Here is a 15,525-nt window from a genome sequence, read left to right on the forward strand (position 1 = left end):
TAGATTTCACCTTTTAGATTCATGGACATGGATCTTATGAAAGTCTAAAGCACATTTTTTACCCATGTTTGGATTGGAGGAGAGATAGAGGAAAAATGAAGAAATTGTAGATGTTTGGATCAATTCAAGGAATAAGAGAAATTAGGATGAGAAAAATAATATGACCGTTCAGAAGAGAGAAGTAAACTTAAGAAAGTGGATGCAAGCTGATTTGGTTATACAAAATCAAAATATCTCATCTTATTTCATCTCTATAATCTGTCCAATTACTCATGTCCACAAGCTGTCACTCGAATGGATCAAAGAATATAACTTTTTGTTTTAATAAAAAGACCAAATCAAATGTTTAGGGTTCTATATATGAAATAGCTAAAAAAACTCTTATAATACACTGTGATTAACCTGTTTGTTTGTAAATTGTAATAAAGGCGACCCATGGTTTGGTCCCTTTATTTGTTGTGTATTATTTACATGGAAAATGATACTATATTGTCTAAATTTGTCCTATCAATTTGACCGTTCATGTATTTTATTTTTTATTTAATAGTTAAGGAAGTGACTATTAATTATTGATATTTTTTTTAGAAACAATGTTTAAAAATGTTTAAAAAATATTAAAAAAAAAAAACAAACAAACTACAATTCGCACTAGGGAGCAAGTCCATCGATCAAACATGGACGGCATATATAGTAGGAGCACCCTATTTACATTTTACTCTGAGATCTCTATTCATGCTCATAATATTTATGTTTTGATACAGAGTTGATTACATGGCGATGATGTAATAAAGATGAAGATATTTCATGGTTATTGGCCAATCTTGTAATGTTTATATGAATCAGAAGTCCTAGAACATGATGCATGCTTCAATTAAATATGGCAATTGACATGTTAGTTTTTTTCCAACAATTTTAGTACCCTTTTATAAATTAGGATTTTTTATATGTATTTTAGTACCATTTTAATTACCATTCAAGAGAAATGATATTTGTAATATTAGAGTGGACTATTTCAAATGAAATTTTTGAGTGTTAATTCAAAACTATATATATATATATTCATATATAATATTATACCGGTACATACGTACCCACTTTTGATCTATCATTTTCGTATTTATATACAGTATTATGCTGGTATACTTCCACTTTTGACGTATCGTTTTCGATATTCGTATTATAATATGCCTAATCTTTCATACATTTACTTGCTTTTCTTGAAGGAAGCTGAATTCCTGTATATTTACACCCGTCAATGCATGCCCTGTTTTACCGCGCGCCTATGGTTGTAGCTTCCCTCTACAACGTTACAATCATTATCATAAACTTAGAATCTTATGCTTCGTTAGTCATGACCAGGAACTTTAATCGGTTAACAAAAAACTGGATGCAATTGAATTAGACAAAGAGATGCCCCCACGTGAGTTGGGTATTATAGAATTAATGGTTGTGTAAAAAACTGTCATTTTCCCTTCGCAATTCGATGTACTTTGAAAATACTCTCAAAATCAGGCATGCAGTAGCTTTAATGACATAAATTGTTACTGATTTTCTCAATTCGATCGGTTCCTTTTCTTTATCATATATATATATATATATATATATATATATATATATATATAATTAATATTTATTTTCCTTTCCATGAAAGTTTGGCAGAGATCTTAAATAAGTGTATGTTTTGGTACTTATCATCTACACATACCTACATACACCATGATGGCCCATTACCAAAAATAAATATTCTTAATTAACATTTACACAAAAAAATAAAATAAAATAAAGATGGAGATCGAAGGAATGAACAAGAAGCAAAGTTTGTGACATGGAACATATGCTTGTTAAGGGGCTAAGCATTTTCTCTATTGCAGATGTAATGGGTACATGAATCTGTATATTTCATCAAACTAGGGCTATCAAATCCATAAAAAAGTTCTAAAGTGAGACAAATTAAGTTATCGATCATAGATACGATGATTCAGTTTTTTTTCTTAATATTAAATTGAGAATGCTTTTAGGCGAAGTCAAGGTATATAGTGCAGAAATAATTAGTTGTTAGGCCACATGGGTCCCCCCCTTTCATGAGTTTCAGTCTAAATGAACACTCTTTACGTATTTTACCTTAACCCAGCTTTTGGTTTCACATTATAAACATGCATGCCCATGACGTGCTTACAATTTAGCTTAGGTTGTCGTGTCTTGAATAGTTGGAGCATTTTGGCTGCCATGGCTAGGCTCAATGTACCTGCCAATATATATGATTCAGTGAAATGATAAGCTTATCTGTTAAGACCCCATCCAAAAAGTCATTTTCCTTCAAAAGAACGACAAAGTTGTTCCGATCTAGCTAGTCGTGCATAATATGATTCGACAATTAATAACAATATTTAAAACCAAAATCATGTGTACATTGTAATTGCTGTCTAATTAGTGCCATTTATACAGCTTGAAGATTAATTAATTAATGATATGGTGAACAGCAATCGCCGCCTTCTAGTGCGTACGTATAAATCCTAATACTCGGTGCATATATATATGCATGCATGCGTAAAGATTTAAAATCCCCACTCACCCAAAAATGCTTAATTAGATGATTATGTTTATTCTCATAATATCAATGGAGATGACTCTTTCTTCGGTATTCATGATTACCGATAAGTGAATCAAATCTGTAAGATGTTAAATGCCTTCCTATGACCAATCTAGAAGATCTACGTGATATTGAACATGATTCATCTATATATTAAGAACAATAAGAAAAAAAGGAAAAGCAAAAAGTAAAATCAATCACATAAGATATAAGATTTACGTGGTTTAACAACATGTCTACGTCTACGAAACCGTAAAGAATCTTATTTTAGATGATAAGCAAATACAATATGATAGTTGTCAAGGGTTTAATACAAAATATAATAAACCCTAATCAGAGGGTCAGGTTAGATCAAGTGTCAATGACTGATCAAAACATTTTTCTAGGGGCTCAAGCCTAGAGCGATCATGGACAAGCCTAATTAAAATTCCACAAAAAAAAAAAATGCAACGGATCATCAACCGGGTCGCAGATAAACATAACCATGCTCCACATAAAGAAGTCAAACACTATACATTACCATTTATTGAGTCTAATTTATAAAATCGATGCTATTTCAAGATAATGATCAAAGAGCATTACTACGACGGCCGCCATCTAGAAGATCTATTGAACGTGATTCATCCAAGATTTGAGCATTACTTGTGAAAATACCAACTTCATCAATAGCGGATGTGTGAGACTTGATCTATCAAAATTACAATCATAGTTCAATCCACCAAAGTGAAATGAAAAAAAAAAATGTTTTTCCATGCATGATCCGCTCTGGTATGGACTCCTGGATTAAGAACAAAACATGAGGGGGAAAAAGGTTGTAACAAAATGAAATGGAAAAGAAGAGCATAGAGGAAGAACTACTGCAGAATAAGAAAAATATTCTCTATGTCTCATGTATTCTTCTTTGGAGTGAAACAGTAAGTCCATATATACAAAAGAGTAAAGAATATTCTAACTAACTCTAGCTATTAAAAGACAATAGTGCCCTCTATATACAACTCAACAAATGAAAAACAAATAACAGAATTACAAACGTAAATGTGAGTAGCAGAAGGAATGTCATGTGATGGCAATCTCTTTTCCATTATTTGTATGATGTTGTGATTCATTATCCAATACCCCCCCGCAAGATGAAGCGTAAAGATTTACGACTCCCATCTTGGATAAGTGAAGTAGGAGGACTTTAGATGATAGAGCTTTGGTCATGGTATCGACAACTTGAACAGAACTTGGGACATAAACGAGTGCATACACTGCCATCTTGAATTTTGTCTCTAATTAGATGGCAGTTAAGCTCAATATGTTTAGTACATTCATGGAATATGGGATTCACAACAATATGTATGGCTGCTTGGTTATCACAATGGAGCAGGGCAGCTTGTGGATGGTGAACTTGAAGAGTAGCCAAGATTAACCTGAGCCATGTTAATTCAGAACAAGTGGCTGCCATGGAACGATATTCTGCTTCTGCTAAGGATCGAGAAACAACAGCTTGCTTCTTGGACTTCCAAGAAATTAAGGAAAAGCCAAGAAAGATGCAATATCCACTGACGGATCTTCTTGTATCTGGGCAGGAAGCCCAGTCAGAGTCGCAGTATACCTCAAGCTGAAAAGTGGAGGAACTAGAGAGGAAAAGTCCCTGACCAAGAGCTGTTTTGAGGTATCGAAGCACTTTCTGTGTTGCCAAGAGATGAACATCAGTGGGGGTGGCCATGAATTGACTTAGAGTTTGGACACTAAAACTGATGTCAAGTCGAGATATAGTGAGATATAAGAGACGACCAATCATGCATCTGTAAATACTTGGATCATGTAGTGGTATACAAGTAGACTGAGTCAACTTAAGATTTTGTTCCATTGGAACTTTAGCTGTGTTGCTGCCAAGATTGCCTGAGTCTGCTAGGATGTCCAATGTGTACTTTCGTTGACATAAATAAATTCCTTTGGAGGATCTTGCAATTTCAATGCCAAGAAAGTACCTTAGTTTTCTGAGGTCCTTAATCTGGAATTTGCTGTGTAAAAGTGACTTCAATGCATGGACAGAATTAAGATCATTGCTTGCCACCAGTATGTCATCAACATACACAAGAATGGAAACAAAAAGGCCATGTGTTTCTCGAGTAAAAAGGATGTAATCAGCCTTGGATTGGGAAAAGCCTGAGTCAATTAAAATAGTGGAGAACTTGGAATACCATTGTCTCGATGCTTGCTTGAGGCCATATAAACTCTTGAGTAATTTGCAAACTTGGTGAGGTGATCCTTTAGTGTAACCAGGAGGTTTGTTCATGTAAATGTCTTCATAGAGATCCCCATGTAAGAAGGCATTATTTACATCGAATTGATGTAAATGCCAGCCTTTGATTGATGCAATTGCAAGAAGGCATCTTATGGTGACCAATTTTGCAACAAGAGAGAATCTCTCTTGATAATCCACCCCTTCAAGTTGAGTGTAGCCTTTAGCTACTAGCCGTGCCTTCAACCTTTCAACACTCCCATCTGAATTGTATTTAATCTTATAAACATACTTGCAATCAATGGAAATTTTCCCATGAGATAAATTAGTGAGTTGCCAAGTATTATTTGCTTCCAAGGCAGCCAGCTCAAGATCCATTGCTTTGCACTATCCAAGGTCCCTAAGGGCTTGTTTATAAGTCTTGGGTTTAATATGTGATGAGATGGTGGTTGAAAAAGCCCGATGTGGTGGTGAGAAAATATGGTATGAAAGAGTGTTGTGTAGAGAAAAAGGCTTACCTGAAGTGGACAGTGGCTGCTTGTTCAACTCTGGAATAGGTGCAGTTAGTGCAGTCCTTTGACAATGAAAATCTTGCAGGTATTGAGGGGCACTTCGAGTTCTAATTGACCTTCGAGAAGAAAGGGGAGAAAAGGTAGGGAGAGGTGGTGGATTGAGAATGGAATATGATGGTAGGGAAAACAATTGGAAAGGAATGGCTGTCTGAAGTGGAAGTGATAGGTGTTGGAGGAATTAATGGTAAGGAAACTGGTATGGAATGTGGTAGGTTTGAAAGAATGGGGGGTGGAGAAGATACTAAAATATGAGAGAAAGGAGAATGAGTGAGATGAAATGGAAAAGTGGTTTCATGGAATTGGACATCTTGGGACAAAAATACTTGCCCAGTTTGGAGATCAAGTAATTTGTATACTTTGACACCAAAAGGATAGTCTAAGAACACACATGCTTTGCCTCGAGGATCAAATTTTCTTCTTCCATGAGACAAAGTAGAGGCATAAACAAGGCATCCAAACACTTTTAAATGGTTGTATTTTGGTGGATCATTGAGGAGGGTCTCATAAGGGGTTTTATTTTGCAAAAGAGGGGTGGGTGTTCAATTGATAAGGTAAACTGCTGTGAGAACACAGTCAGTCCAAAATTTGAGGGGGATGTTTGACTGGAATTTCAATGCTTGAGCAACATTCATGATATGTTGGTGTTTTCTTTCCACTCTTCCATTTTGTTGAGGAGTTTCTACACAACTCTTTTGATGTATAATGCCTTTGTTTTTGAAAAATTCTCTCATTTGGAACTCAGGTCCATTGTCACTTTTAAGAATCTTCACTTTTGTTTTGAATTGGGTTTCAATTAAATTGCAAAAAGAGACAATGCAAGATCTTCTGTCTGATTTATTTTTAAGCATATAAACTCAAGTTGTCCGAGAATAATCATCAAGGATGGTAAGGAAATATCGAGATCCATCATTGGCAATGATGGAGTGGGGACCCCATATATCACAGTGGATAATATCAAAGGCATGTAAAGAGGAATGCTGTGATTGGGAAAAGGTAAACGGTGTTGTTTTGCTAAAGGACAAACTGAACAAGATGTGTGATTATTGAATTTCAAATTATTTCTTACAATAGGATCAGTAATCAAAACTAATCTTGAAAAGAAAGATGGCCAAGTTGATAATGCCATAAGTCAAAAATGGAATTTTTATGAGTGACAGAGGCAGAAGTGGAAGGATATTGTGAAATAAAATTGGGCAAAGCATCAACTAGAGCTGAAGGTGACACTCATGACCTGAGGAGATGATAAAGACTGCCTCTAACTTCACCCATCCCAATTGTTATCGAAGATGCTAAGTCCTGGAGAAAACAAGAATTGGACATAAAAATTAGGCAGCAACAATTGTCTTGGGCAAGTTTCTTAGCAAACAGCAAGTTGAAATGAAATGAAGGAGGCATTATGTAAAACCAAATGGTCAAATTGTCTTACTACACCAATGTGGGTAACAGGAATAGCTTCTCCATTTGGTAATTTGACTTGATAACAAGTAGTGGCTGTAATGGATGTGAAAAGGGAGGTGCAATAGATCATGTGATCTGTTGCACCTGTGTCAAGTATCCAAGATGAAGTGTGTGGTTGTGAAGGGTGCTGTGTGTGAGTAGAGAGACAAGTGGCCATACCAGAAACTCGTGAAGAGTTTACTTGGTTATTTGAAAATGAAGCAAGATGTTGAGCTACTGTTAGTGAGGTCATGGCTGAGCTGGTGTCCTTGGAATGCAAAAGGGCAATAAGTTGCTGGTACTAGCTCTTGGTGAGAGCCATGAAATCAGTTGAGTCTTCATCAGGGTCACTATCTGAATGAGCTCGAGGATGAGTGACAGCTGCTTCAACATGTTTGGTTTTGCCATGGAACTTATGTCTAGGGGGATAACCATTTAATTTATAGCACTTCTCCATGCTATGACCAGTCATGTGGCAATGTGTGCATTGTGGTGGATCAGCATTACTTACCTTGAAGCAAGTATGAAAGGAATGACCAGGGATTTTACAATGGGAGCAATAAGGGCGATTGTTTTTCTGGTTACTAAATTTGGCAGGGGTTTTGGAAGAATGATAGAAGGGTTTGGCTTGCATGGCCATGGAATCAGAGGGGTTGGGAGTGGAAATGATTTGATGTTGGCTTTCTTGTTGCTGAATTATTGAGAAAACATAGTTAAGATGAGGTAAAGGATCAAGCAACATGATTTGGTCTCTGGTGTGGGAGTAAGAATAAGACAAATCCATGAAGAATTGAATGACACAATCACGGTCATATCGGTCATGAAGAATTTTTAGTTTGCCACATTCATAGTCAGGAATAGGATCATAAATAGCAAGTTCATCCCATAATGCTTTAAGATGACAAAAATAGATGTTAACAGGATCTTGATTTTGGGATAGACTAGCTAAATCTCGTTTGAGTTGGAAAATTTGAGGACCATTTTATTGAGTAAATCGATCTTAAAGTTTCAACCATAAAGTTCGAGAATCATCAACTAAAGCCAAGCTAGATTTCATAGTGGAACTTATAGAATTCTGCAACCATGAAACAACTAAATCGTTGCATCTCTCCCAAGCTTTGAAAAGAGGGTCAAAGGAAGTAGTCGGTTTAAGCATGTTCGGGAAAGATTTGTCATTGGTAGATTTTGAAACATTTTCATTTTCTACATTCGCCATCAGATCGATGGTGCTCTGGTACCATGTAACAAAATGAAATGGAAAGGAAGAGCACAGAGGAAGAACTACTACAGAATAGGAAAAATATTCTGTGTCTTGTGTATTCTCCTTTGGAGTGAAACAGTACATCCATATATACAAAAGAGGAAAGAATATTCTAACTCACTCTTGCTATTAAAAGATAATAGTGCCCTCTATATACAACTCAGCAAATGAAAAATAAATAATAGAATTACAAACGTAAATGTGAGCAGAAGAAGGAATGTCATGTGATGACAATCTCTTTTCCGTTATTTGTATGCTGCTGTGATTCATTCTCCAATAAAGGTGCTACCATAATCAGGTACTCTTATTTAACCTGGTTTGTACTATACAAGGTGGATCATGAAGATTAATCTCATTTTTTAAACGAAATTTTGAATATTTATAATAATAATTGAAATCCATATTACCGAAGTGTTTCTGATTCTTGTTGATGCTAAGGATCGTCAAAAGACGTACGATAGGTGTTTCAAGGAGATGTGTTCAAGATGGCTCAGCCATCTCAAGAGTGCTAGATTGGGACAAAATAATCTTGGCCATCAATGTGTGCTTTCGGCAAATTAATGAGTTAGGTATTGTGCTGGGAGGAAAGGACTGAAGAAACAAGGATATTAATGCTCATAATCACACAACAAGCGTCAGAATAAGAGAAATAGACATTCCGGCCAATTAATTGAGATAATCCAAGATTAGACAAGGCAGTTTAAAACTCATGATAGTTGTATGTAGTGGTGATACGGTGTTTATATGTACATTCATAATAATAAATAGTAAATAAATACAGAAAATGTAAATAAAAATAAAAGATAAATGATGATAGTATAAATTATGGAGGTCTTGTAGCGAATTTTGCCTAAACATCGAGAAGGGACTAAAAATGAAACTCAACGGGAGTAAAGGGGTCGAATGACGTCGATGGAGAGAGGGAGAAGGAGAGTAGAAACTAGAATGTGTCAAGTCACGAAGGATCCTCTGCCTCCTCGGAGGTTGGGATGAAGATCATTGGATCACGTACGTATGTGCAAAAAACAAAAATGGTTGCCGTGTGAGGTACGAGGTTTGTCCCTTGTGGGCCGTTACTATTTTAACGATCCATTAAACCAGTCGGAGGCCCAAAACAACGGTGCTTGAATTAAGCCATTTTAATTTTACGAGAGTATATATGGTTGTCGGTTAATTGATTATAAAGTAATAAAGTCCTTTTGGCGGTCTCGGTCTACAAATTCGAGAAATGATCTGTAAAAGTCTTAAATAAACAAATTTTATGTAAGTCTTTGTAAAAAAGCGTATCTCATATTAAAAAAATATAAAAAAATTATTTGTTATTAATGAAACTCACTTTTTTTACAAAAAGCTTGAATAAGCTTATCTATTTTTGTATCTAGCTACAGTAAGCGAGTTTGAAGGCAGAAACCGTAATTCTTAGAAGCTCATGAATGCTTCTTAAATAAAAAAATAATATATACTTATAAATATATATTACGATTGTATTTTCTTCAAACTCATTTAAAAAATTGCTTATTGAGTTTACAGGTTTGTCCAAGTGACCCACAATTTACAAAAAATAAAAAACTCAAATCAGTCGAGTCATGGGTTAGAAATTAAGTTTTATATTGAAACATATGGCACTTATTTTAAATTTTCATTTTTTTTTTTTTTTTAATCTTTACCATATCATCCGACGCCGACGGTAAGAAAAGATAAAAGGTATGTGCATATTTTTGCATATATTTTTTTAAACGTATCAAATAGGTCATATTCGGCCAAGTTGTAAAACGAGTACGTTGAGTTCGGATTAAGATGATTGAACGATTTAATTATTGAAAAATATTACATATAATTGTAGAATGTGTAAGTATTACATAATTATTTTAAAATAGAGTAGATATCATTTTATTTATCTCATATTTATTTATCTTTTTCAAAATAATTATAAAATAATTATTTAATATACGATTATAAATATCATTTTTTTTAATTCTTCACATCGGATTTTAAAATACAGAAAAATAAATCGGACACAAATAACTCGATATTGCCTGATTGACAGAGCCAACCATAATGGAAATATTTTTATGATCGGTGACGACAAACATTAATTAAGTTTAACACTAACATTGCTATTTTCAATATACTTTACTACTTTTTTGACATTGAACCCCAACATGAACACCTTTAGGTGAAGTTTAGAAATATTTTTGACTTTATGGCATTTCATCTTATCTTATTACATTTAATCTCATTTTCTTTCTAAATATTATTTAAAGTTCAGACACAAATATTTTCAAATTAATTATTACAATTTTTTCAAATTAATCATTACAATTTTTCAAAATCTCAAATAAAAATAAAAAATAATTCGACTTTTTCAAATCTCAAAATAAAAATTATATTAAAAAATAATATTCTAACAATATTTTTAATTTTATAATATTCTTTATTTAATTTTTTCTCTCCCATTTCTCAAAATCCAATAAATATTTATATCAAACTATCTCATTATTATTTATAAACTATCTTACTATTATTTATAAAATTTTCATCTCAACTTATTCTCAAACATCCCCTAAATCCTTTTCTCAATCATGACATATTTTTGAATGGATTCTACCGCTTTTATAAAACCCATAAAACCTATTTTCTAACCAAAACTAAAAAACATTCAAGAAAAACTTACCTCCAAATATCCCATAATTTTGGCTATTATCTACTTCCATATATATATATATATATATATATCACTTGTCAGAAAATGTGTAGTCCTCCGCAATTAGGACGTGCACGTGAGAAATGAACATATTATATATATATATATATATATAGAGAGAGAGAGAGAGAGAGAGGAATCAAAAACAAGTATTCCAGTTTTCGGCACAATAGCGGTCCACGTACGTTAGACTACTTTTGGTCGTGTCCAAAACTAGCGACTGCTTTGCGGAACCAATATTCAGGTTTAGTGATCAAACATTACACATGCAATTGTGAGAGCTAACGACTCGAGCCCCCCATATATTTACATTCGTGGCCGGAGTGTATAAGTGTTGTATAATTATTTTTTAATTTCATATTCATAATAATGTTTTATAGGGATTATAAACATGGTAGATCAGGAAAATCTTTCATCCAAATAATTTTAGAGTGGACTGTTTTATTTGAGCGGTAGATAAAACTGTCTGATTTTATGACTCTTATATGAGATGGTTATTCCCTCTCATTAGTATTCAATGATCATGGTTGGACACCAATCTTAGATCAACGAGAAAAAAGAACGTAGCTCATTTCCTATATTGACATTGTTGCTGAGTTCTATAAAGAGTTCGATGGTGGCAGTCCAGACGATGGAGGGGCGTACAAGATCTGTGTCCGAGGAGTTCCTGTTATATTTTCAGTAGACGGACTCAATACATATCTCGATATTCCTAGGCTGGTCAATGCTTATCCAAACCTGCCGCCTAGAAAGTCTGATCCTTCAGGTGATGTAGAGATGGCTCAGGACAAGGGACCAGTTTATACCGATAAAGTTGATACACTTGCTGATCATGAGGTCAGAGACTTGATTATTAGTCCAGATGCTCTAGTGTACGATGGGACAAAGAGCATTAGGTAGACAGATTTATCTTCTTTCTTCAAGATCATGAATTTGATCATCGCCAACAATATTGACCATCAGCAGCATAGGACCAAGGTTGGCATGAATCAAGCGAAATTTATGATACAGGTCGCTCGTGGAATTTCGATCGATCTCGTGGAGTATATATTTGAGAGGATCCAATCAGAGGCTCGGTATATTGCGACAGATATATTGTCGTTCAGGATCCTGATAACTCGATTTTTGCTACATTCCGAGGCCGTGCTAGAAGTTGCTGAGCGTGCACGGGAGCCGATGGGACAAATCAACAGCACCACTCTGTCACGGAGGACACTTGAGACTTCGTTTTCATGGACCTGTTCCTGACAGAGCTGATATCAGAGATATGCACAGCTGGAAAATACTGGAGTATCGGCTGGTGAGGCATGTACACAAGCCGAGGTATCACGCACATCTACTTACGAGGAGATGACCGATATACTACGTGTTGAGATCGGCATACGCACATCAGCGGTGATTGATGCAGTGCATACTGCCATATCTGAGTTGCGTATAGAGATTACTGCTAACGTCTCTGAGTTACGTACAGAGATTAATGTCAATAATGCAACTCAGATCACGCTCAGTACTCGACTGACACAGGTAGAGACACGATTAGCTACAGCCGAGGATGTGTGCATAGACCTCGCATCACAGTAGTTTCTATTTTTTATTTATATTTTTTTTGTTATAGTTATGAACAGTATAAATGGTGTTTTGATAATTTGTTTTAGTTATAAATTAAATATTTTGTCTTTTCTAAAGTAACTATTGATTTATATTATGGTGTATATGGCTAATAGTATTTATTTAACTAAAAATATTATTTAATATAAAAGAAATCATTAAAATATTTTTAAATTAATTTATGAATTCGTATATATGATATATATTTTTTATATTTTGAGTTACATACCGAGATTAATATTATACGTTTGAATGTATAAATGTGGTGTTTGAATATGTTTGAACTAAATATGTTCTGTTCGAATAGTTTAAAAACCTTCCAGCCACGTTTTGCCATCAAACGAACAAATTTATCGTTCAAACAGGTTTGAACTTTTCCGGCATAATAAATTACTTCCCCGCCAAGATTTACTGTTCAAACAACTTTTTGTCCATTCGAACGAAAAAAACTTTTTGAGACAATTTAATTCATCACAAAAAATATTGTTCGAACGGATATTTATCCAATCGAATGGTTTTGTAAAGTCATCAATTTCTTAGGACAAAATTTAAATTTTGTCTAAAAAAATTATTTTTAGAGATGAAATTTTAGTTCGTTTCTAAATAATTTCATCCATAAAAGTCAAATTTGTTGTAGTGACCTTTCATACACGTACTTGGCTTACAGGCCTGTAAAGGTAAATCACAAAGAGTGTTTTAGCCCTAGTTTGGATTGGAAACTCATCTCAATTTATTTCATCTTATCATTACAAGTTTCCTAAATTTCCACACAAAATATAATAAATAATTCAACTTTTTCAATTTTCAAAACAATAATAATATTAAAAAATAATATTTTAACAATATTTTATTCAACTCATCTAAGACCATCTTAACTCATCTCTGAATCCAAACGAAGTTAGATGTGATTTGAAATAGTGAGTTGAGATGAGATTATGAGTTGAAATGAAAGTTGAAAGTTGAATAAAATATTATTATTATTTTGAGATTTGAAAAAGTTGAATTGTTTATAATATTTTGTATGGAAATTTGAAAAAAATTGTAATGATGAGATGAAATACTTTTTATATCCAAAGTGATTCCAAAAGGGGCTTAATCACATATATATATATATATATATATATATATATATATATATATTTATATACATACACACACAACGTCATGCTTTTAATTTTATACATGTATAGAAAAATAATAAAATGTTCTTGATTTGAATATATATATAATCAAATTTCAAGTCTTAGAAAATATATGTACATGCATCGTTTTCGCATGCATGCATGCTTTTACCATTATAGACACGCCTTCTCTAGATCAATAGATCATATATTTATTGAGAAAATATATTTGTAATCGTAAATTATATAAATGTCGCATAATCGTTTTAAAAAAATGAATAAAATATGAGACTTACATGAAAAAAATAAATTTTTTAATAGTGAATCTTACTATTTTTCAAAGTGATTACGTAGCGTTTACACACTTCATGATTGTATGTAAAATTACTCATATTTATCAGATGTTTTTAATCTTGAATTATGTTTATAATTTTTTATATATAATTTTAATATAAATAATAAAAGAATATGTCATATAAAGATAAATATATATATATATATATATTCAATAATCATAATATCAATTCTCTGACTATAAAAAATTAAATACATGCATTCCTGATTCTGTCATTGCTTATTCATTATCTTGAATGACATATGGTCAGACATTTGAAACACTTATTAACTACGTACGATATTAAATGGAGATTTGATTAATTAATAAAGAAAGCCAAATTGTTTACAATGGCCGAAAACGTTATGTGGCCACTTTAATCGACTTCACGTACGTCACGTGTCCATCATTCATAGTTTTTACACACTTTCGTGCAATGCTAGAAATCATATTCAATTTTTGGCACACGTGGTGATCTTGAGCTTTCCCAATCCGGCCGGGTACTGAGAATGCCATAGGGTCCAATGCATCCGTGCAATACACATCTTGTCAGCTTCAATTTACAGGCCAGTCTCACGGGCCGATCTTGCAATTTGCCGAGTTGAAGCTCCTGCAGGCCAGACAACTTAACCTTTTTAGAAAAAAGGCACCAATTAAGACTACATTGTCACGAATGCGTATATAAATAATGAGTAATGTTATATATAGTTATGAATTGTATAAATATTGTATAATTTTTTAAAAAAAGAGTTAGATTTATTTTTAAAAAATTAATTTTTTTATATGTGTATCATATTTGTATCATATTTACTCATTTTTTTAAAAGAAATTCATACACTGCAAATATTATTTTTCTACTAATTAATTACATGCCATGGAAAATGAACTACCGAAATAGCGTTGGCAGCCATGAGACCAGTCCCGTCTGGTCGCCATGGTCTAGGTCATTCCAAGCCAATTGCCAAAGTTTAGGGGTATTACCGAGAGTTTGTATTTATGGAATATATATTGATAAGATTACAGCAGCAATGACATACGATAGAAGTTTCTTCAAGCAGGTGACGAACGGTTATGACTTATAAGTATTCATAATAACAACCTCTATCTAAAATGTTTTTACATTTTTTTCTTTTATCTATTATCTGAGCACTTCAGTCCGGCCACCAAACAATGAGACTCAGACACGAATCCGAGGAAAAACGAGTACAAAACCATAGATCGGGGAAAGATGATCATTAGTAAAAGAGAAGAAAACAAATTATGATTTTTGCCCTAGCTAATCCGTGGATTCACATCTGCCATTTGATTTTAGGTGATACACACAAAAAAAAAAAAAAAAAAAAAAAAAAACCCGACTACTTTTTCAAACGATTAGAGTTTGGATCCCAAACTCATTTCAGCTCATCTCAACTCATCATTACAACTTTTTCAAATCTCAACATAAAATATAATAAACAATTCGACTTTTTAAAATTTTAAAATAATAATAATATTAAAAAATAATATTCTAACAATATTTTATCATCTCAACTCAATTCAACTCAACTCAGTTCAATATCCAAACTAGAACTAAAAAAAGTAAAGATGTCCTGGCCAACGTCACTTGGAGGTTAGTGAGAATATCTGAAAAGTGTTAAGAATATTTGTGAATAGTAATAAAAAAGTAAT

At 33.3% G+C, this 15,525-nt stretch overlaps 1 long non-coding RNA gene across 1 annotated transcript; it reads left to right on the top strand.

Annotated features, from left to right (window-relative positions):
• Nucleotides 1–979: 979 nt before the first annotated feature.
• LOC121251909 lies at nt 980–15,367 on the top strand. The gene is made up of 3 exons (XR_005938139.1): nt 980–991; nt 5,263–5,268; nt 15,233–15,367. It is a non-coding gene; the product is annotated as an uncharacterized LOC121251909 (long non-coding RNA).
• The last annotated feature ends 158 nt before the right edge of the window (nt 15,368–15,525 follow it).

This window comes from Juglans microcarpa x Juglans regia, chromosome 1D (assembly GCF_004785595.1).
Source record: "Juglans microcarpa x Juglans regia isolate MS1-56 chromosome 1D, Jm3101_v1.0, whole genome shotgun sequence".
Taxonomy (NCBI): Eukaryota; Viridiplantae; Streptophyta; class Magnoliopsida; order Fagales; family Juglandaceae; genus Juglans; species Juglans microcarpa x Juglans regia.